Source organism: Triturus cristatus, chromosome 3_1, assembly GCF_964204655.1.
Source record: "Triturus cristatus chromosome 3_1, aTriCri1.1, whole genome shotgun sequence".
NCBI lineage: Eukaryota > Metazoa > Chordata > Amphibia > Caudata > Salamandridae > Triturus > Triturus cristatus.
The window spans coordinates 827,636,031-827,657,835 of record NC_140583.1 but is presented as its reverse complement, the minus strand read 5'-3'; the positions used below and the strand labels follow the sequence as shown (position 1 = coordinate 827,657,835).

The following is a 21,805-nucleotide window of genomic DNA, read 5'->3' as shown; positions in this document are numbered from 1 at the left end:
TGTGAGCATGGAAAACTGTGTCAGAGAAAGAGCTGAAGCATCCTAATAAAAAGTGAAATGTAAGTGCTGAGATGCTTATCCATCTGAAGCAGGTGCCTCGAACCTTTTCAGTGGTGAGAGCTAGTTCTGATTAGTGAAAATCATTGTGAGCTACTGAAGGTCAAGTCACTCACATAATATTACCAGACACCCCCACACCCATCTTCATTGACTTTACACCTAATGTTCCAGATACTATTGTTTGAACAAAATACTTTGACTGGAGGCAATGAGACTGCTACCATGTGTGTCAGTAAAAGAGCTTGTCTTTGGAGAAGTATGAAGATGTGTGCGTATGAATGGGATATATGTGTATGGGTGAATGAGAGCCTGTGTCATATGTACTTGTGGCAGAGGATATACCTTTAACCATATGTGTCACCATTACATGTATAAAACAAACATATTCTTAGATGAGAGAAATTTAAAGTACAGAAACATGTTCTGCAAAAAGTTTCATAATATGGAACATTTTTCTGCAGTTTAAATTTCTCTCACTTAAAAAAATTGTTCTATTTTTCAGTTATAAATATGGCACCATGACTACCGGCTACTGAGAGCAAGATGCCTACGGTATGTAAATGCAACATTTTGAAATTGGAGAAAATTAAATTGAAGAGTTAACTTTATGTTTCTATGTATTCCATAAAAATCACCATTTCCATTTTCTCCCATTTCAATTTCGTATTTACAAACAGCAGGCCCCTTGCACCCAGTGACTTGTAGACAAGGTGCCATATTTATAACAGAAAGCTATAGCCATTTGACTAAAAGGGAGGAATTTAAAGTGAAGAGACATACTTCATACAATATTCAGATGTAATTGGCTTACATGAAAGTGGAGAAAAACATTAGGACTTAATGGTTTATAGAAATATTTGTCTTCACTTTAAATTCCTCCCATTTAAAAAAAAAAATCAGATATAAATATGGCACAGTGTCTACTGCCCACTGGGAGCAAAAGACCTGCTGCTTGTACAAATGGCACTTTGAAATGGGAGAAAATAAAATGAAGATTTAACTTAATGATTAAGTTAACACTTCATTTTATTTTCTCCCATTTAAAAGCATTCCGATGCATCATTTTGTTCTCACGTTCCAATATTGACTTGACAAGAACTTTTATTTGAGTTGAATACCCCAGTGCTTCAGTTTTTCACCTCTGTGTCTGACACTGGGTCATAAATACTTCAGCACTACTTATCAGGCCCTGCTATCTGCAGCTTAAAGATAATAATGTAATATAAACACTTCATTCCCCTAACTTTAGAAGGAAAATGTAACCCTTTGCTTATTTAAAAATTAACTCACGTCTGCGAGCTACTCTGAAGGTGTCTGTGAGCTGCTGGTAGCTTGCAATCAACTGGTTGGAGACACCTGAGCTAAAGTCAAAAAATATAATGCAAATAAATTGGAAAGAGTAGATGCCATTCCAGTCACATTTTTTATGCTCAGGTGTCTCAGAAATATTTTGGACATATTTTGGAGATATAGTAAAGATTTATGAACTGCGCTTTTAAAACAAAGCAAAGTCCAAAAATGTGAATGTTGTTAAATTCATCAGTAACTTAGGTTAGAATTAGGGAATAGAACAGAAATGCAGTGGTTTACTGCTTTGAGTTGTACACAGCATTACCGCCTCATTCTTCTCCCTTGTCTCCATGTATATACAATGAAGGTGAGCCATTTCCAGAAAACATGCACCTGTGATGTTCTTTTACATTTTCCAATAATCACTCTGGATCGTTGTCTGTTTTTATGATATTGTCACAACACCAGACTGGATGCTGCTCCATATCTAGCTAGGTTACCTTTTTTTCAGTATTTTCTTTTTGGACATACCTTCTTTGGTAGGATGGATGCTACCAAGCAGCCTGACCCCCAAAAGGTACATAGGGTTTGGGGTTACTCTGCCAGTGGCGTAGTGATCTAGAGGTTGTTTACCAGTTTCTGCCATTCCTCGCTGCCATTGCAGCCAGTGTCTGGTAGAGTGCAGTTGAATAGAGTGTCATAGAGTGGAAAGGCATGAAGCAGAGTGGAGTGGCATAGGGTGGAGTAAATTAACATGGGTGGCGTAGAGGCAGTTGCGAAGAGTGGAGATGAATGTCAGAGTGGAGCAGAGAAGATTGTTGTGGAGTGGCATAGAGAGGAATGCCACAGAGTGTAGTGGAGTGGCCTAGAGTGTAGTGCTGTGGTGTACAGTAGAGGAGATTGTTGTTGAACAGAGTGGATAAAAGTGGCATGGGGTGGCATAGAGAAAGCTGCATAGATCATTTGATGAGTGGAGTAGAGTGTCGTAGAGTAGCATAGAGTGGTATAAAGTGTTGTAATGTTGGGTAGTGTTGTAGCATGGAGTAGGGTTTTATGGAGAAGAGTCTCATAGAGTGGAGTATCATGGAGTGTAATGCCGTAGAGTGGAGTAGAGTAGGGTGGAGTAGAGTAGAGTGGCCTAAAGTGAAGTGGCATAGAGTACAGTGGTGCAGATGAGATTGGCACAGAGTGCTGTGGCACGGAGTGCATTGGATTTGAGTAAAGTGGTGTAGAGTGCATAGGCGTAGAGTGCAGTGGCATAGAGTAGGGGGCTGCAGTAGAGTGGCATAGAGTGGTGTAAAGTAGAGTGGGTGCAGGGTAGAGTGGGGTGGTGCAGGGTAGAGTACAGTGTTGTAGAGTCCAGTGGGGTAGAGTGGTGTAAAGTGCAGTGGCACAGAGTGCAGTGGTGCAGAGTAGGATTGAATGACAGAGTGGGTTGGCATAGAGTGCAGTTGTATAGAATGCATTGGTGTAGAGTGCAGTAGAGTGGCATAGAGTTGAATGCTGCAGAGTAGAGTGCAGTGAAACAGACTCCAGTGGTACAGAGTGGAGTGGCATGGCAGAGAGTGCCGTGTTGCACAGCAGAGTGCCTTGGAGTGCAGTATTGTACAGTAGAGTGGCATAGTACAGACTAGATTAGAATTGCATAGAGTGGATGGCGTAGAGTGCAGTGGCGTAGAGTGCATTAGAGTAGAGTGGTGCAGAGCAGAATGCAGTGGCATAGAGTTCAGTGGTACAGAGTAGAGTGGCATAGAGTTCAGTGGCAGAGAGTGCAGAGTAGCAGAGTAGAGGGTCGTAGGGTACAGTGGTGTGGAGGGCATTGGCACAGATTGCAGTGGCATAGAGCAGAGCAGAGTAAAATGATGTAGAGAACAATAGCATACTGTGCAGTGTTGCACAGTAGAATAGAGTGGCGTAGAGTGCAGTGGTGTAAAGTAGAGTGTTGCAGAGTAGAGTATATTGTCGTAGAGTGCAGTGGTGCAGAGTAGTTTGGTGTAGAGTGCATTGGTTTTGAGTAAAGTGGCTTAGAGCGCATTGGCGTAGAGTGCAATGGTTCAGAGTAGAGTAGAGTGGCTTAGAGTAGAGTGGCCCAGGGAAACTTGGAGTGGTGTGGTGTAGTGACATACGAGTGGTGCAGAGTGCAGTGATGTAGAGTAGGTTATTCCAGAGTAGAATAGAGTGGCATATAGCAGAGTGTTCTGGGGTAAAGTGGTGCATGGTAGAGTGCAGTGACATTAAGTAGAGTGGCATAGAGTGTAATGGCATACAGAGCATTGGTGTAGAATGCAGTAGAGTGGTGTAGAGTAGAGTGCTGCAGAGTAGAGTTCAGTGGTGTAGAGTGCAGTGGCATAGAGCGCAGTGTTGCAGATAGAGCATCGTAGAGTGCAGTGGTGTATAGTAGAGTGACATAGAGTAAAATGGCATACAGTTAATTGGCGTAGAGTGCAGTGGTGCAGAGTAGAGCGGTGCAGAGTACAGTGGCATAGAGAGTAATGGTGTGGAGTATAATGATGCAGAGTAGAATAGAGTTGCATATAGTGCAGTGATGCAGAGTAACATAAACTTGCGTAGAGTGTAGTGCTGCAGAGTAGACTGCTTAGAGTGAAGTGGCATAAAGAGCATTGGTTTTAAGTAAAGTGGTGTAGAGTGGATTGGCATAGAGTGCAGTGGTGTAAAGTGCAGTGGTTAGAGTAGAGTGGGGTTGAGTGCAGTGGAGTAGTTTAGATTGGTGTGGAGTGGAGTGGTGTGGCGAAGATTGCTGTGTCGTAGAGTGCAGTGGCATAGAGTGCAGTGGTGTAGTGTAGATTATTTCAGAGTAGACTGAAGTGGAATAGAGCGGAGTGGTACAGAGTGAGAGTGCAGTGGCATACAGTGCAGTGGCATAGAATAGGTGGTGAAGAGTAAATGAGAGTGGCGTAGAGTGCACTGGCGTAGAGTGGTACAGAGTAGAGTGCAGTGGCAGGGAGTGCAGTGTTGCAGAGTGGAGTGGCATAGGATGGAGTAGTACAGAGTAGAGTGGAAGGGCCAAGACAGGAGTATTGTAGAGTGCAGTGGTATAGAGAAGAGAGGCGTAGAGTGAAGTGGTGTAGAGTGGAGTGGTGTAGAGTGCAGGAGAGTAGAGTGCAATGGTGTAGAGTGAAGTAGCGTAGAATAGAGTGCAGTGGTGTGGAGTGTTGCAGAGTACAGTGGCGTGGCATAAAGCGGATTATGCATGGTGTGGTCATGCACTGCCAATACAAACAACACATCTTCAATTGAAATGACCATTAAGTCTGCACAGACATACAGTTTTACTGATAAAAGTATACAATGCACAAACAATGTGTGGAAGTGTCATCACCCAGTGTATTGATTTATTTTAATCGTATTGAAATATTTTTTTCCACCACACTTCAGAATTACCATAAAATGTGCTTCATTTGTTCTTTCCTAATTCTGATATATTCTTAAATATCTGCACAGTTCATTTACGGACATTTACATTTTGTTGTGAGCTAGAAAAAAATAATATCCTACAAACTTCCTTCAGCACACCCTCAGTAGTCAGCATGATTGTCACATATATCGTCTCACTTTTAAATCAGAAAAAGAAAGGTAAACACCAAGCTCCCTGGAAGACAGAACCTGACATTTGACCTTTGTCTTTGAATGCACAGCAAATGTGACATGATAAGAACAAGATTTAAAGGCCTGTTTACAGAAATCGAACACTGGTGGAAGGATGCTCTAAGGAAGGGAAGAATTCAAGCTGAACAGTCTGAAACAAATAAAGCCAGCTATTAAAAACCAAACAAATGTGAGTTACAAACCATAAAGCCAACGGTAAGCAATGGCAGTCAGTATTCCCAGGGAAGATTTTCAAATGTCCCCAAGATGTCTTTAGCAAACCAGACAGCTGTGCTGCCTGGTAGGCTTCGACCGAAAGAGGCCTTTACCGCCACACCCTGGCCAAGACAGGGTGTGGGGACAATGTTGAAAACATACCCCCTTTTGCCAAATCACAGGGATGTAACAAATAATCAACCCAGTCCTGGCAATTGATTGTAGAAGATTTCCTTGACCCCACCCACTTCTGAATTCCCCCTGACTTGCCTAAGCGTGGGGGGTTTGTTTCTCTTCCTTCCTGGTCTTTCCTCTGGGCTAGGGAGGGTTAGCTTTTGCCTCCCCCTTGTCTAAAGGGTGCGACTATATTTCATTTTCAGTGGGATAGCTCCCACCACCTTGAACATAGGTGAGTATCACATGGTCTATCTCTTTTATTTTTATCTCTTCTGGATGCAGGACATGCTATGATTATAACTTCACTATCAAACAAAAAATACAATTGCCATTTTTTCTTACTTCACCAACTCAATGACTGTGTACCACACTTTATCACCCTTTTACTATGCTACCCACCTTTCAAACACAATGCTAGGGGCAGTAGTTAAGATTACTGTACTACCATAACTGTTCTATTGTCTTTCTTTTGAGGCTTTGTGTTGTAGGCACTAATCCCCTGCCATCAAACTTGGCTGAAAATAAACTAAAGCTTTTTCTCGGAATGTTTAGTTAAGGTTAATCCAAGTTAAATAGTGTCTACATACAACACAAAACCTCTAAAGATCAGAAATAGAACAGTTACGTAGTATGTTAATCGTAACTCACAGTGCTGCTATGTATCCTCACACCCTTTTTCATGCATAAAGCAGTATCTTACATCAATTATAAACACAGTAAATTGATATCAGCAAACTTAATTAATTAATTGAATCACACCTACTAATAAATATTAATTAATGAAAAGTGAAACAATGGCATACAATCCCTAAACTACAATCACACTGTGTTATATAAAGAATAATTCATAACGTAGGAGGACACATGAACAAACCAGGAAACCTAAGTGTCATTTCAGTTAAATGACATACAGATTGATTAGTAATATATGTGCCTAAAGCAAACCTAGGATTGTGCAATTATGATGAGAAATTGGGTTTTGGGTGTTGGTTGACTGGGGTGTGAGCCCTGGTCAATCAACAGCCACAATTCCTTGTGGGGTGAACCACAAAAAGTCAATAAATTAACCTGTTCTTAACCCTCGGTAGCTTGACACAAAAGGCAGTCAGACTTAACTTAGAGGCAATGTGTAAAGTATTAATGCAGAACACAAACAGTAATAAAGTGAAAACACAACACAAGGAAAATCCCAAACCAATTCACAAAACTAGAGTAAATTTCAATAAATTCTTTGACACCAAAACACCAAAAATCCAATCAGTAGAACCGGGGTTAATTTTTAAACTTTGTAGTAAAAAATAGCGCCTAAAAGATCAAAGCGCCAACTGGGTCAAAGTAAAAAATAATATGGCTGACCGTGATGAAGTAGATTAGGCCCGGTTGGAGCTTACCTTTGGACTTAGTAAAATCCTTGGGAAAAATGTTCTGCGAAGGTAAGGTTTAGTGAGGCAAGGCTGCAGGAGGTGTCTGAGGAGGGAGCATTGTAGTTGGATAGCCTTGGGTCAAGGCCACGGTGAAGATTTATACGTTAGGAATTAGTCTCTAAAAAGGAAGTAAAAAATCTCCATCCCCACTCCGAGTGGGAAGGGTATGCCCAGACGTGGGTCCCGTGCTCTCCATGCCACTGGAATAAAGCTATCCTGGCTGAAGAGGGGTGAAACCCCGAAACCGGTCGTCGGATGCTTTTTTCCAGTCCAGGGAGGACCTGGCTTGGCAGTTCAGGCTGGACTGTACCCATGAGGCACAGGGTCAAGACTGATTTGCATATGGCTGGGTTAAAACTGGAACGGTATGGTGAGCAAAAAAATGATGGATTTAGGCCCAGATCTCTGTACTGGGGTGAATGTATGACATTGTTCTGCATTCTGTCAATCAACTGTTGTTTTTGCATTTGTCACCCCGAGTGGGAAGGGTATGCCCAGACGTGGGTCCCGTGCTCTCCATGCCACTGGAATCAAGCTATCCTGGCTGAAGAGGGGTGAAACCCCGAAACCGGTCCTAGGATGCTTTTTTCCAGTCCAGGGAGGACCTGGCTTGGCAGTTCAGGCTGGACTGTACCCATGAGGCACAGGGTCAAGACTGATTTGCATATGGCTGGGTTCAAACTGGAACGGCATGGTGAGCAAAAAAATGATGGATTTAGGCCCAGATCTCTGTACTGGGGTGAATGTATGACATTGTTCTGCATTCTGTCCATCAACTGTTATTTTTGCATTTGTCACCCCGAGTGGGAAGGGTATTCCCAGACGTGGGTCCCGTGCTCTCCATACCACTGGAATCAAGCTATCCTGGCTGAAGAGGGGTGAAACCCCGAAACTGGTCCTAGGATGCTTTTTTCCAGTCCAGGGAGGACCTGGCTTGGCAGTTCGGGCTGGACTGTACCCATGAGGCACAGGATCAAGACTGATTTGCATATGGCTGGGTTCAAACTGGGACGGCATGGTGAGCAAAACAATGATGGATTTAGGCCCAGATCTCTTTACTGGGGTGAATGTATGACATTGTTCTGCATTCTGTCCATCAACTGTTGTTTTTGCTGTGGAAAATGTTGCAGGAGAAGCTGCAAAGTCAATTCGACTGGCTATGCACCTCAAGCGGATAGGCGAGCAGGTTAGTCCCGTCTCCTCCTGGTTCTCAGCACGGGTTTTAGCCAAACTTTGTATTTTGGCTGTCTGGGAACATTTAGCATCAATTTCAAGGGTCCAGGACTGGAGGGGCACCACATGGAGGTTCAGAACTCACTCAGGCTGGGTCCAGATGCCCGTTCAAGAATGAGGAGGCCTTTTGTGCCCATGTGGCTCTGAAGGGGAGGACAGCAAATTAGCCCTTGTGAGTCACTCTGGAGGTCCTGGGACAGTTGAAGATCCAGTCTTTGTCCACAGGCAGAAAATGGCAGAGCAGCATGACAATCAGGTCAGCAATCCAACAGGGCAGTTCTTTTGAGCAGCAGTCCAGCACAGTGGCAGTTCTACCAGCAGCACAGCAGGCCTTCTTCCTGGCACAGTATCCACAGGTCCAGAAGTGAACTGAACAGTTGGTGTCTGAGGTCCCCTTTTTATACCCTGGTGCCCATCCTCTGGTAGAGGAGAGAAGCTTCTAGAAAGGTGCTTTGAAGTGCATAGAATTTCCTGACTCCCATTCCTAGCTCCAAGCTGTCTGCAGTGACAATGTGAAGTCATTAGGTCCTATGTGTGAGGGAAGAAAACTCCCTATTCAGTTGCGAGTGGGCTGTGCTCAGCTCTGCCCCCTCATCCTGCCAACAGATGGCCCATTAAGGTAGATCTAATCCCTCTATTGTTTGACTGTCTGGGAGGAACTCACAAACTCTAACTGTTAGTTACACCAAGTCACGTGACCCAAGACAAGCTGTAGGCACCAAAGGGCTATGGGCAGACAAACGGCAACTATCTAAAAGTAAGAATTTCTAGAACCGATGGTCTAGACACAGTGTGCTCTACTATATCACCAATCGGGGTTACAACGTAATATAACAGCAATAAACAGAATTAAACAGAATAGACAGAAAGATTATGAAAAAAGGTGCTCAGCAAGCAATGTACTACACATTTGACTGCGTAAATCAAATTTCTTTAATCAAGTAGATTTGTTCCAAAGAAGAGATTTGTGTTCATGATTCATCCATATGAGAGCTGGTCTTTACATTTTTGTAAGACTATCAATCCAATCCAACCCAATGCATTTCCGGCCAATACAAAAGCCCTTTATCAGGGGTATCTATAAACAAAAATAAGAATACAAGATTTTATATAATTGGTCAATGTCAAGTCTCTCGCTAAATTTAAATAGCCTGATACTGTGGCCATTTCTAATTCTTTTCTCACTCCACCATTAGAGACTGAATCATTCGAAGTCTCATACAAAGAGAAACACTTTCACTCATTCTCTCAAAAGCTTGAGATTTGTTACTTGTAATGTGGGAGTGGGAGTTAAATTTAACATTCTACTTTAACAGAGATATTTACAGTCTTTGGATTATTTTTTTTATAGAAGGTGCTATTCACCTCACATCAACCTTAACTAAATACTAACTAAAGTTTTTTGTGTACACACACACACATTACTTTGCGGAAATCTGACGATACTAGTAGTACATAGATTGCTAGGCTTTCTTTGCTATAGTATAATGCATTTTAAGTTTACTGTGGTTTGATTTCCCTGCATTTTGGATAGTGCAACTCCATTTAATGGTTCAGTGCAAAAACTTTGCGTCTGTTGGTGCTGTACATAGAATTCAGTAGTGCACAGCATGTTCTGGGAGAAGAGTGTGGTCTTAAGCCATGCTCCATGCCAAATGAACCTGCACCCACAGCCTCTATGCATGATTCTGTGCATGGCACTCATTGACACTTGATCATAAAACCCTTATTATCAGAGCACACTGTGTTTGGGTAAGGACTATGGGCCCCACGTAAAAAGGGTTTTTGTGTTTGGGAAATCAGAGGTTTGCGAACCTTAAATCCTTTTTTAAATGTACTAAAACCACAGACCAATTTGAAAAAGGTTTTCCAAATCACTAAACAGGTTTAGGAGACCATTACGAATTTGGAAGGGGCATGTTAAGGGCGTCCCTTACAAATACTGATTCCTTATGAAATGTATTAAAGATTCGCGACCAAAATGCAGTCACAAACCATTAATATTTTACCACCAACTTTCCCCTTGTGAATGTTGGCAGAATCGTTTTTGAAAAGAACACAATGGTCCATAGGGCGACTGTCTACTCCTAAATAAGGCTTGTTTAACTTTTTATTTTTTAAAGACATCCTGTTTTCAATTAAGGTAAAAGGGCTGCTTTTAAAAAAAAAATGCTTTATTCAAAAGCAACCACAAATATGGTGGTCTGCTGACCCCAGCAGACCACCATCCCTGTGACTGTAGCTAATCGTAGTGTGTAGCAATTTGCGACCTACCTCATGAATATTGATGAGGTAAGTCAAATTTTGACCCATAATGATTCTTTATTCTGGCAACCAACCTTTTAGTACATATGTTGGTTCACAAAATACCAATGCTTTTGGTAGATGTCTATATGAAAATTGCAACAACTTTTATCAGGTCCATTTTAGTACATCCCAAATAAGTAAATTGTGAATCATTAATAATTACAATTTACAATTTCCTTTTTGGAATCTTTGTGCATGAGATCCTATGTGCAGTAGTTTCTAAGAACAGCAAGTGAGCAAAGATATTTCTGAGGTTGCGGAATTTGAAGTCACCTTCTTTTCTCTTTATTATTATTAAGGGAGATAGCAGTGCTGACATATGTGTCCTTCCCAGGACTCAAGTTCATAGGTTCTTTTAGCAATAATACCTTTAATGAATCATTCCTTTTCCGTGAGTAATAGCCTTTCTATGCAAGAGCCTTAGGAGTCATGCAGAATGATGTACATTCAGGTTAAGTGTCTTGGTTCTTTTTCACTTGCTTGTTGACGAGTCTAAATTTTATTTGCATAATTAAAGGCATTCATCAACAAATTGTGATTTAAAACATTAAATAATTGTTCATGTTAATCATATGATTCGTATTAGGTGGCTGCATTTAGTCATTATGAGCAGCACCCAAGTTAACATATTAAATAGATGTTAGCCACCTTTTCCTACTGTCAATTTGAATGACCACGTTTTAGGCTAAGAAGCTCGTGCACATATTCTTTGCGGTTGTTTTGCACGTTATGTTTTTGTTCTTTCCACTGCAGATGCTGTGCTCTTCCAGAAGTCTTCTATTAATTAGTGAATAGGCATTTTGGTATGCACAAGAACACTGATAGTGAGGTTCTCACTGGAAGGAGGAGTAGATGCCTGGATGGAAGACTTGTGGGAAGAGCTGACTGTTCCCGACGTCTGTTCAGTGTCACCACTTAAGGGCATAGCCATGTTAGCCAATATGCCTTTATTCAACTTATACTTTCTTCATTATATTAGGGGTTTTCCTTTATGGAAAACACTTGTTGCATATTCTGTATTCTTTATGTAATTCTTGTTGATGTTCTATTTTACCTTATTTTGAAATATTAGCTTCTAGATCATTATGGGCCAGATGTACGACCAGAGCATTTTGCAACTCGCAAATTGCGACAAATTGTGAGTGGCAATTTGCGAGTTGCAAAATGCTATGTACAACAGTGTCTGAGACACTGTTTGTGATTCCCAATGGGGTTGCAAACTGCATGCCTCATGAATATTAATGGAGCTGTTGCACTTTGCGACCCCATTGGGAATGGCTGGCACACCCAGGGATGGTGGCCTGCTGGGATCAGCAGACCACCATGTCTGGGACTGCTTTGTCAGCATATTTTCCTCAAAGGAAAACGGGATGCATTTAAAAAATAAAAATGAAACTTTTCTGTTTTATTTTCTAAGGGCAGGCAGTGGTCCTGCCCTTAAAAAATATTAGCGCATGCATTCACAGAGGGGAAGGGGTCCTTCGGGACCCCTTCCCGTTTGCGAGTGCAACTGCGAGTGCGGTCACAAAACATTCATACATTGGTTTTGGAGTCTCTATTAGGAAGGGATGCCCTTAGAATGCCCCTTCTACAAATTGTTTGCGACTCTCAAAATCGGGTTGGGACATGTCCCACACATTTTTTACGGTCGCAAACAGGCCTAAAAGCCCTTTGCGACCACAAAAAACGGTCGCACATCTGGCCCTTAAATCTTTAATGAACTAATGGTGTGAGCTGAATCAATCGGTAATAAATCCCCTTTAATCTCACTTTAACTCTTTTGTCGTTTCAAGTGAAGCTGGTCTTCACTGTTTATGGAAATGAGTGTTCTGTTGCAGTGATGCACCTTCTTTTTTGTTTTAATTTAAGGTCTCGGATTGAGACTACGGTACAGTAATTCTCCGATTTCTTTGCTAAACTGGATGTTGAATTTGGCCAGGCCTGGCAGATAAATCAGTTGGGGAATCACTCCATATTAATTTAATAGTGGTATGTACTGTCTGCCCCACGGTAAGTGTTCTTTCAGTTGTACAGAGACAAATGACACATGGTTTTGATGGGCAGGTTGCATTGCAGGAGTAGTTTAAGATCCTATAAAGAATTGCATTCACAAGTGAGTAATTTCACACTAGAGTTCCCTGATTTTTGTTAAATACCACGTCACTTCGTTTGTTCTAGCATGCTGCTCCAGTTGCTGTATCTTCCCTGTTGTCAAATGATTGTTTCTACGGCTTATTGGAGAGACAGCCCATGTTGCAGCGAATTGATGTTTCAAATTCTTGAGGCATTAACCAAGGTGTAGTTAGCTCTGTCTTCCATCCCGCTTCCTCTGACTACTTCAGATGAATTAAACAATTGCAAACCCTGATTCCCCTCTCTGTGTGTTTGGAAGGTTCGAGATCCTTCCTGTGTTTCTTTCTTTAAAGGGCTGGTTATGGAGAATATTATTTTCCCTCTGTTGTGGGTTTTACTTCGGGCACTGTGATTGCTCGCCAATACTCTTGTGAGTGAGCACGTGGGTTGGGTGCTGACATTATGGCATGCTTGCTGCTTGGAACTGGCATGTTTTCCTGGGTGCACACTGGCCTATGATTATGTGGGGTTGTACTTATATGCATCTGTTTCAGCTGGCGGACCTTTTTTGTCCATTCCTGCATACATTTGTTCATTCTACTCGCTCTCGTCTAGTATCATGGTCCATCACTGAGCAGTGTGAGAAACCCAGATTTTCAGATTTTCTGTGTACAGATATTAAAGATGAACTGCCTCTATGCTTTCACCCAAAGGGTTGAAACATAGGATTTAAAGTGACTGTTACTCCTTGCAGTGTCTGGGTACACAGGTGCCGTGCTCATTGCTTGGTATGAAGGTGGAGTCTGGACAGTATGCAAGGCCTGCACGACACTAGACCATCGCATATAGCACCGCGGAGACTGCTGTCAGGCATGTATTGCTGTCTGCCTCTCGCCCCTCTTCTCTGTTGTTCCATGGCTCAAAAGGTGCCTCCATTCTGAGGCCAGCTGTGGTCACCCCAGCCGACATTTTTCAATTCTGTCCTGAGATTTGCTTTATCAATTGCTGCCCTCTCAGTCTTTTCCCTATGTCAACCAGATCATGTTCAACTAAGTCCCAAATTCTGTGCTTTAGTACAAAATATTTAGATAACTCAGAGCCACTCACAGGGGCGTAACAGAGGCCCCCGTAGCCCCTGTGGTGCGGTGGGGCCCCAAGGCTTACCCATACTAGAAGGGGCCCCCTCAGCCCCTACTGATGTGAGTGTGAGGGGCCACTTCAGCATATCTTGCAGGGAGGCCCACTCACGTTTTGCTACGCCACTGGCCACTCATACACCTGTGTCGTTAGTATTATAGGTAGCCGCTCAACAATGCAGTTAACAGTAATGTAGTTGACTCACCGGGCTAAAAGATGTGGGTTCAACCTGCTGGTTACCAGTTTGAATCATGGCAGATCACCTGCGCTATTAATGCTTCCAAACAAGGTCACACAAATACTCCTGAGTTGGACAATAGCAACACCTGAAATTTGCTGTTCTATCAAACTAGGACAGTATTTGCATATAGTGTATAAAAATGTTTCATTATAATAATTTAACATGTCATAAATACACACAATATAGGTTTTAGACACTCATTCCGCTCGACATTAGGTTTATTTCCATAAGCTTCAATATCCTTTATTTTATTTATTTTACGAACTTATATAGCGCCTGAATCACCCCCGTAGGGGTATCTCTGCGCTTGCGGGCGAGTAAGAAGATGCTAATACTCTGTGAGACGTCTAGAATAGGAATGTTTTCAAGGACTTTCTGAAGTGGAAATGGTCTGTGCACTGCCTTAGTGTAAGCGGGAGTGAATTCCAGTTCCGTGGGAATGGTAGGAAAAACCCTTCCCCCCAGTCCTGGCCTTGTTAATGCGCGGGACTTTAAGAAGGGATTTAGAGCTGGATCGCAGGTCTCTAAGGAAAGTGTATTGACTAAGCTTCTCCGCCAAGTATGATGGCCTGTTGCCATGCACTGCCTTATGGGTGATGCAGCAAATCTTAAATTTTATTCGCTTGCGCACCGGGAGCAAGTGCAGCTGCTGCAATAGCGGGTTCGATAGAGATATATAGGGGGCGTTCAGTACCAAACGTGCTGCTGTATTTTGCACCACCTGCAAGCGATCCAACAAGGCCTCATTGGCCGGTATCAGTGCAGCATTGCAGTAGTCAAAGTGGCTTAGGACTAGTGATTGGATAAGAGTCTTCCGTTTATGGTCTGGAAGAAACGGAAATACTCGCCTCAGCAGACTTAATACATGAAAGCATGAGCGTAGCGTTTGAGACACCTGCTCCTTCATGTTTAAACTCTGCTCAATGCGCACCCCTAGATTCTTTACTGATGCCTTCGAAGTGGGGGGGCACCCAACTCCCTGGGCCACCACTCTGGTGTCCCTGCATTTAGTTGGAGATAATTATTACACATCCAATGAGATATTGCTAGCATGCCGGTTGAGAAGTTGGTCTGGGCTATTGTGGAGTATTTATCAAAGGAGAAGGTAAGCTGGGTGTCATCCGCATAGGATATTGGTACAAATCCATATATCCTCATAAGGTTGGCCAAGGGAGCTATATAGATGTTGAATAAGGTAGGGCTTAGACAAGATCCCTGCGGGACTTCCTTGGACAACTTCCTGGACTTAGACATATAAGGACCCAGGCTAACTGTCTGGGAGCGGTCAGAGAGGAAGCTGGTCATCCACTGCAAGGCCTTACCTTTTAACCCAGATTCCTCTTATGTCCTGAGCAAAATTTGATGGTTGACGGTGTCGAATGCCGCCGAGAGATCTAATAGCACCAGTAGAGTAGATTGTCCTCTATCTAGTGCTAGCCTAATATTGTCCATGACTGCCACTAGGGCTGTCTCCGTACTATATTTCGGCCTGAAGCCTGATTGTGACACATCCATGTAATCTGTCGCTTCGACATAAGCTGATATATGCTTGTTGATGTGTTTTTCCAGCATTTTGCTCAGGAGCGGTAGGAGGGATATAGGTCGCAAGTTAGATAGATCTTTCATAGAGGCCTTGGTGTTTTTACGTAGGCGAATGACCTGTGCTGCCTTCCATTCAGAAGATAAATAACCTTCCTTTAGTGATGCATTCAGAAGGGAGCAGATAGGAGCAGACAGTTGTTTTGAGAGGGTCGCCGATATTTTGGCTGGTACATCAAGAGGGGAGCCTGATCTGACGGTATGTAATAAGGCTTCCACCTCTTCACAAGTCAGGCTTCAAAACTAGAAGTGCTTACAAACATGAACATAGGATAAAGTGCTATACATTATGAAAAATAGAGATTTATTATGGGTAAACCTCCGTCGGAGTTTGGTTTTACAGTACCCTTTTTCAGTAATTTCAAAAACAAATCATGATGAGTCTACAGAAATGATCTTTTAAGCACCTCTGATCTTTCCTCTTGAGTGCTGCTCTATTATCACCATGGACACTTTTACGTTTCACATTTGCAAATAAGAAAGCAGCACTTCTGGACAAGAGTTCTAATCAGGGCTTCCCAATTTCAACAAATTGTGTGAGAGTCCTCAAGGTCAAACAAATCCTTTTATGTACCGGATGCGCCAAAAGTGTGGACAAGATCATTTCTTTTTCATTGCAGTCTTTCATAACTTTTAGATGTTTGCAAAGATCTTTTACTTCACCACGTCTGCATGAAAAAATTACTTTACCTGAAAATAATGTTGCCCAATTCTTCATTTAACAATAATAAAATGACTATGCCGACACTGTCATTGCACATAGGAAAGTTGTGCGAAAGGTAAACGTGCAGATAAAAATACGTTTCACCCTAAGTTGGTTTAATTAGAATAAAAATAATTCACTGAGTAGTGAAAAGTGTCTTGCATGACGTAAACAACGGATCTCAGTTGAGGATAACCAAATAAAAACTTTGCAAATCAAGGACGGATGAAAATTATGAACTTTGCAAACCTTTGCCCGCAGAAGGAAGACATATTGCACATACATATTATAAATCAGCGTTATGCTATATGTGAATGAATACATTTCCTTGAATCTTTCTCCTGAATCAAATGCTATTTTATATTGGTGATTTACACATCGCTTTACACTACCAGAAAGGGCAAATGCGAGGCCCTCCCTCGCAAAAATATACTTATGCAGAGTTGCTGAATCGTGTTGCTATTTTACTAAAATGTCTAATAAGGGAATCAGTGACAGCTCCTCCGATACGGCGGAGGAGCGTTGCCCCACTGCCTAAAAGCAGGAAAAGAAAGGAAAAAATATAATAACATATTATTATCATTTTATTTTGTCCTCCTGCTGCGGCAACTGCGTGAGGGGGCAGGTGGGGCTGAGAAGCAGGGGAGGAGGGTACAACCCTCCTAAGTGTGCAATGACTGATGTAGCGTTGTGATTGGCTGCGGGGAGCGTGGGTTCACTGGTGCTTCCTGGTCCTGGAAGACGAGAGCAGGAGCAGAGACGTGGGACCTGGTGGGAAGCTAAGTGGTTTTTTTTTATTGTGATCCACGCCCCCCCCACACCTGCCCCGCCACCTGCGAGCCGTGCTGGCTGCCACTAGTGGTAATCTAGCTGAACTCATGCTAGGTTATCTTCCAGGAGGAGGATTTGGCAGGTGGCTAGTGCTCACTTAGAAACATACTTTGAGATGGTTTGTCTTATGCTTACCTTTGGTTCCTCAGTGGATCTTTTCTACTTCATGTTAGGGGGCATATTTATTATACTTTCAGGCAGCACAGTGCAGCAAGTCAACCTTGTTGTGCTGCACGAAAGGTAAAGGGCAGGAATGTCCTATATTTAAAATCATATGGCATATTACTGTCCTTTCCATGCAGTAGCACACATTCAGCTGTCTAGCGCCAACGCAACCACCCTAGCAACATGGTCAAAGGGGGTGCCTGCTTTGAACGCAGGATTGTTTTTGTGAAGAAAGGGACACCTTCTTGCACAAAAACAATCCTGAGAGGCATTTTCCTCTTTCTAGGTGTGCTGCAAAATGCAGCACACCTAGAAAGAGTAAAAACAGAGAAGGAATTTCTCCTTGTTACGCCTCCCCTGGGGAGATGTGGTCTTTTGATAGTAATAGTAAATAGTAAATCCGGGAATGCGCCAAAATCCATGAGCGGATGCTTGGGAACACCCACTCTCCACCCATGGAATGCTTCCCTGGGGCAGAGTAAAATAAGGCAGTGATTTGCGCTGCCTTTATCAAGCAATGCAGAGCCACGCAAGGTGGCCTTGCCTGGCTTTATAGATCCGACTTTAGTTTTGCGTCTCCCTTGTGCCCCCTTGCAAGGCACAAGAGCAATGCAACAGACTGATAAATATGGGCCTTCGTTTTCAAACATTGCTCTGTTGAATCGTGAGTATACAATAAGATTATTTGCTGACATAGCTTGACCGTTATTTACCAGGTTTTATATGTTCGTGATTCACTGTGAGTCAGTGACCTCTCTGTGGTTGCTGATGTTGTCCCAGGCGTCTGAAAGAGATTTAACTCCTGGATTCTCCTGTCAAAACTTATGTTCAACATGACCTCTGAATATGTGTAAGGTCCCTATGTGTCACGATTGCTCAGCAGGGGTTGGATCTGATGGGAGTAAATACATCCACACATAAAGCTTCTTCCCCCCGTATGCATGATGCTGGGTATGTGTGGAACATGGTGCCACGATCAGGCAGTCAACGCTCGGTGAACTACATGCCCCAGAATACCTTGGGGCGCATGGCAGGGGTGTGGATTAGGCGTCATCTAGAAATCCGCTACTATAAAGCCCCTCCCCTTCCTGGGGTCGGGGCTTGACAATCTTGCCTTTCTCCCGACTGGAGTCCCTGTCCGTGAGTTCTCACTTTGCTAATCATCCGAGTTCGTGTAAGTGGAAATGTGTTCCCCGCTGGAGTTCGTGCTGACACCGGAGTCCTTCTCTGCTGGCGATACCTTTCCCGAAAGAACAGTACCCGCCGTATCTGGAGACCTCGGGGCTCCGACGGTCTCTCCTGCTCCGGCATCCAGGATTCCTTGTTCTTCGCCGCAATTGAACGCGGCCATTCACCATGTATCGTAATTCCCCGAAGTTGGGAGTGAAGCGCAGAAGCGCTCCTCCCGCAGCTGCTTCCGTGACTTTTGTTTACTTTGACTCTGCTCTGTATCCTTTTACAGTGGGAGAGCGAGGGCAGTTTAAAGGCAATATTAATGCTGTGTTGTAACAGCAGCAGGGTGCAGTTACTGCTTCTCCACAACTGAACTGTGTTATGCTATTGCGGATCTATGCATGACTTTACAATAGAGCAGTATCATGGCTCATGGTGCTTATTTGCATTCATTACCTATATTCTGGATTGTGACATAATTAGGAGAGTACACTATCCTGTGTATGGTGGCCCTGGTCTTTCTCTTACCTCTTGAGTCCAAGACTACTATCAGAGGTTTATAGTCTTCCAGAACAGGATTATTGTTTCATGTTCTATTATCAAGAGTATTGCTGCATCAGTGTTTGTGAGCATATGAGAACATAGTGAGTTCTGTTATGTTGATATGTGTGTTAATCCCTGCCTTACCTCATACACATCTCTCCTCTCTTTTTGTATACAGTACTTACCTGTGGGGTGGCTTCTGACGACGTACCGAATTCCCAGACCAGACTTAGGTATAAGAAGATGCCACCCTAGCAGCAGTGTTTATTGTTTTATCCACTTCCCTTTTCCCCGGAGTGTTTCCTTGCATAGCAGTGTATTATCACTCTGTGTGGGGTTATGCCCAGGGGAGTAGGGGGGGGCTTCTCTTCACTCCTTCGTCCCCGCTGTTGGCTTTAAGGTTAGTGGCATTATACAGATCCTGACAGATTGTCAATCCCAAGACTGTTGCCCAGCCAGGACAATGGACACCAATGTGGTTTTATCCACGCTCTTAGAGGGCCTTACGGCTCTTCAAATGGAGGTACAAACCTCCTGATTAGAAAACATAGAATTAAGGAAGGAGATGGGCACGTTACGCAGAGAAGTAGCAGGCCTGTCCAGGAAAGGCAAGTCAGATAGTACAGGGACAGGAACTTACTAAAGAATGGACCCTACCTCCTCAAGTACTTACACCCTCTAGTGGCAAGACACAGGGAAAGGGGTTCCTTTCTGCAACACCTGCATCACCTCATTCTTCCAAGTCTACTCCCACTGTTCATGTGACAACAAAACACAGAACACAGGGATCCCATTGGCACCTCCTGAACGCTTTTTTGGGGACTCAAAGAAATTCGAGATATTTCTAAACCAATGCAGATTGCACTTCCTGTGTAAGCCTGCAGTTTTCCAGGAGGAACAGGCTAAGACAGCTTTCGTGATGTCCTATATGGGGGGGTAACGCTGCAAGCTCGACTATTTCGCTGATTGAGAGAGACGATCCCGTCCTGCACAACTTCTAGAACTTTTGTCTGGAAATGAGAAAGTTGTTTGACTGCAAATCACATGTGATGACACTGGATCGGTAGTTGATAACCCTCAGACAAGGATCCCAAGATCTGCTTACCTACATAACTACATTTAACCGTCTCGTAGTAGAAACCAATTGGCCCCATGAGAAATGAACCGCTCTGTTTTACCAGGGACTGAGCGGGGAATTAAAAGACGTCCTGTCTCAAGTGGTACAGCTACCCCAGACCTGTGAAGAGATGATTGATCTCACAGTACAATTGGACCACCGACTACAGGAACGAAAAGGGGATAGAAACCGAGGGGAGAACCGTTTTTACTTCCCCAGGCATAAGCCAGTAACTGAAGAACATACCAAGGCAATTGATGGGATCGAACCCATACAGATCGGTGGTATCCGGGGTCCTCTTATAATCGAAGAAAAAGAAAAGAGACGGAAGTTGAAATTGTGTCTGTATTGTGAGAAGAGCGGACACTTCATCAGAGAATGCCGCGCCTGGACTAAACTACTGGAAAGAGCAAACACCCAATGGATGCAAGCCATGATATCGCAACAATCGGGGAAAATGGAGGCGATGGAAAACTAAAGCACCCGAGTCAGAACGAGGTCTCTGACTCGGGTAGCTAACAAGAAATGATCTCTTCGATGTTAGCCAACACCCTACAAAATGCCATCGCCCATCTGAACGTGGATGTCACATTGTGGATTACAGAAGACACTTTCCTAAAGACCCCCTCCTTATTGGACTCCGGAGCGACTGGAAATTTCATAGACCAAAAATATGCACAAAACATTGGTGTTCCGTACGAGAAGGAGTCCCCTGAACCTGTAAAAGCAGTCGATGGGACAGCACTCACTTCAGGACCTGTACGATACCATACCGTTCCCATGATGATGGAGTTCGGTGAAAACCACTTCGAGACAATACAGTTCGACCTCATAAATGCCCCACACTTCCGTCTAATCCTAGGCATGCCGTGGTTGACCTTACATTACCCTGTCATCCGGTGGGCTGCCCGCACCGTCTCCTTGAATTCAGACTTCTGTAGAGAACATTGCACCAAGCAACACATTTGACAGGAAGGAACCCTCAATACGCAAGCCAGTCTTTTGGCAACTGGGTGTGCGGAAGTCCAGTATTGCTGTACCACTTTGTTACCTGAGATCTATGAGGAATTCCAACCAGTATTCGACAAACAGCAAGCCACCCAGTTGCCGTCTCACAGAATATACGATTCTCGTATTGATTTGATGCCAGGAGCAGCTATCCCATGTAGCAGGGTCTATGCCCTCACTGAACTGGAGAAGCAATACCTGAAGAATTACCTGGAAGAACACCTTGCATCCGGTTTCATCAGGCATTCGTCATCACCAGCCTCTTCCCCTCTCTTCTTTATTCCCAAAAAGGATTGTGATGCTCTTACCTGCAATGGCCGCTCTTGCTCAAACGTAAGTGTGCACGACTTTTCTGGTCTTCAAGCAGATAATTTTTTTCTTTAATTAACGTGTTTTGGAAAAGAAGTCCCAAACGGATCATTTCTGCAGATCACATCTGCCATTGTATAGTGAAGACTAGCCACTTGATATTTCTTCAAAATACAAAAACTGTGCTGAGGAGAAGGGGTCAGGTTGCAATGCTCTGATTGGTTACAGATCATCTTCATTAAACTAATTCCTTCTGGTTGGGATGGAAAAGTCCCTCACATGGTGATGGACACGCACCCCTGCCCTGACTGCCCCAACTGAACTGATGTATGGACCGCTAATGCTGATTTTTTGTTGTAATGGGGAACAACAGAGCCACAAGCACTGGTCTCCAATGCTTCAGCTTAAAGAAAGAATAGTGCTCTAGAGCTCCGAGTAACAACACATGCAACAGGGACAGTCCTTGAAAATGGGCGGAGTTTTTAAAACCCACATACTGAATACAGCATGCCTCTCAGAGACAGCGCAAGCACTGCCGATGCGAGACCTAAAAATGTTAATCTTCAGCACCAGAAAGCAGAGTACACATCACT

At 43.4% G+C, this 21,805-nt stretch overlaps 1 protein-coding gene across 5 annotated transcripts in view; it reads right to left on the bottom strand.

Moving 5' to 3' along the window:
• CCDC141 (coiled-coil domain containing 141) overlaps positions 1–21,805 on the bottom strand; it is a 635,983-nt gene that overhangs the window by 17,265 nt on the left and 596,913 nt on the right. The gene's annotated exons all lie outside the window — the stretch shown is intronic.